The following is a 2,806-nucleotide window of genomic DNA, read 5'->3' as shown; positions in this document are numbered from 1 at the left end:
AAGGGAGCGTGATTAAGCAACGAGAAGTTCGAGATATTATAGATTTTAACACTACGACATGATGCAGATCTTGCATCATCAATAGAAATGAAATCAGAAAAATATTCTAATGAAGCATTCAACTATTCTTTCCACCAGATAAAAGCTAATTTATACCATCCAAAAACACACTGAAAAAAAACTAAATAAAAGAGAGTGAACTGCAGAGAGATTGTTAGCAACATTATATTAATAATGTTACTATCGAAGAATGGAGATCATCTATAGGAGATCTTTTTACAGCCCAAAGAATGGGGAGAAAATTTTCAGGCTCTCCAGAACTCAAGCATAGGTAGCTACTATAAATAAACCCATTGAATTCTGACTAAGATACATGGTTCATTAGTTTTTTCGTGATGTTACTGTCAGTTATCAAGCAAATGGAACAACGGACTCCTATAAATCCTCCTCATAGGCAGATTTGAGACATTATAGTTTGATGTTTCTATAAATCCTCCTCATAAGCATATGTGAGCCGAAAAATCCAACAACACCTAAGTTTAAATGACCAAAAGAGCATGGGATAGTAATGCATGAGCAAGATGACATGCCATGACATTTAAGTGGAATTCACACAAGCAATAGATTAAATATGGGAGTATTGGCCCAACCGGTACTTATAAACTCACTGCAAGAAATCCTAAGGTGAAATGATTTACAGCCACACAAATATCTATGGCTTGTTTTGGACCATAAGGTTCAAAAATATTCATTTCTTTCTTAAACTCCGCATCTAGTCACACGATATCACATAAATTGGGATGGAGGGAATGGCACTTATATTTATACAACATCACAATAGCATGAAATAAGTCAAACAACAACTGGGACAATGTTATAAAATTAACAGCAACAACAATAATCTCGATGATTTACTGAAGAAAATTTTACCACTTCTCAAGATTGTTTTCCTAATAGCTATAGTCAATTTCTTCACAGATGACGTAAACAGTTTACCAAGCTCTAGTGAAGCAAAATCAATTTTTTGTAGAGTCATACCAGTAACACCTTCTCAAAGAGACATCTTTAATAGCTGAGTTATTAAAAAAGTGACATTAAAACCTCTAGGGGAAAAAAGAAATTAAACACATGGATCAAAATTAAGTTTCAATACAGCCCAATTCATGTGTAAAGAATATCTCAAACTTTTATATGGAAACAATCTATCTATATATAATAGGAGACGCAAAAAGACCTGCACAACATCTAGGCTAAAAAGTGAAACTAAATCTACTGGAGAATCTAAATGACACAGGCGATCGATCCTAGTGTACATAGTACAAGACAAAACAAACTCAAAATCGCGATAACGCAATGTGGAAATCAAACACTCCCCATAAATCCCGAGATCGCTATGGAATACATTCAGATCTGACCACAAACTCAGAAACCAAAATACATAAATTATTCCAAGAAAGGAGAGAATATTATGTTTACTTGTGGGTGAAAATTTGGGAGATTCTTCATTAATTTTTTTGTTGGAGAACAATTGACCATTTTGGATCTTCTTTTTCTTACACATGGGCTACAATGAAGATCGGAATTCAGCCACTTATTCATCTTCTTCACCAAAATAACCCAGTTGTCCCTCGTTCACTGAACAACGACCACAAAACTCCACTGTCTTTAAGCCATTATTGTCAGCCCCTTAGTTGCCTCTCCTTCTTCACCGCCTCATAGCCACCATCTAAAAACAGAACACTGATACAAAAAGAATGAAGAAAGACATCACCTTTCTTAATATAGTTCTATCAAATTGAAATAATCGCATAACCTTAATGAAACTGATATCCATAAATGTTTGTTTTAAACTCTAAGTAATTAATGTGCTGACCTACTTATTACATCAATAAACATCATTCTTGAGTCCTTTTTACCACAAATTGTTATAAACCTTCAGCACAAACTATCACAAATTACTACCCAAATTGGATCACAGAATTAAATTCAAAAAGAAAAATAAATAAAATAAGAACTCAAAAGTTTACCTGGTATGATAAATATTGCGATTGATAGGAGTAATAGGAATCTGTATGGCATTAGAATTTCTGTTGCAAACATAGAATACAAATGTCGTCGCTGAAACCCCAGACAACAACAAACTGAACTTGGTTTGATCTGTGGACTGTTGATTTATTCTCTATTTTCAAATGGCATTGAAACTGAAATTGTTGATTATTGTTTGATGATTGATTTACTCTATTTCTAGTGTGACTAGAGTTGAAGCAAAGTAGAAATTGAAAGCGATGAATAAGTTGGTTTCATTTGAGTGTCTGAACAGGACTTTCATCAAATATGTTATGTGCAAAAGAAAGAAGACCTCCACAGTAGAACGGAAACAAATAAATAACCAATTTCATCCCATAATAAAACCTTCAAATAGCCCATTTCGTCCTCGAAATCCTGTCTTACCCCCCACAAATTTATAAACACATCTGTATCTGAAACATATTTGTATCATTTACAGTTTATACATGTGTTAATATGAAATGCAACAACAAATAGAACATACCCAAAAAAAAATGGTTAACTTACCTGGGCAAATTGGAGGTTGGAATGCAGCCGCAAGGAAACCGTAAGTATGGAGGAAAAGAAAGAAAAGGAGAAGTGAGAGAGAAAGCCATCTGCGCGTAATGTTAATAACTTGACAATATGGTGTGCAGTAATCTAATTTGTTGTAGAGGTTTTTGAATTTGCAATTATCTTATTTTTTTTATTTATTTCTTTGCTGATCAATTTGATCCTTGCAGTTTTATTTATTATTTAT

The 2,806-nt window shown here is 33.5% G+C and overlaps 1 long non-coding RNA gene across 1 annotated transcript; it reads right to left on the bottom strand.

Annotated features, from left to right (window-relative positions):
* Nucleotides 1-1,129: 1,129 nt before the first annotated feature.
* On the bottom strand, nucleotides 1,130-2,566 carry LOC132033819 (uncharacterized). The gene is made up of 2 exons (XR_009408876.1): nucleotides 2,028-2,566; nucleotides 1,130-1,740 (listed from the first exon to the last, which is right to left on the bottom strand). It is a non-coding gene; the product is annotated as an uncharacterized LOC132033819 (long non-coding RNA).
* Between the last annotated feature and the right edge of the window lie 240 nt (nucleotides 2,567-2,806).

Source organism: Lycium ferocissimum, chromosome 2 (assembly GCF_029784015.1).
Source record: "Lycium ferocissimum isolate CSIRO_LF1 chromosome 2, AGI_CSIRO_Lferr_CH_V1, whole genome shotgun sequence".
In the NCBI taxonomy this organism is placed as follows: domain Eukaryota; kingdom Viridiplantae; phylum Streptophyta; class Magnoliopsida; order Solanales; family Solanaceae; genus Lycium; species Lycium ferocissimum.
The sequence above is the reverse complement of the archived record's forward strand: the minus strand, read 5'-3'. Positions and strand labels throughout refer to the sequence as shown.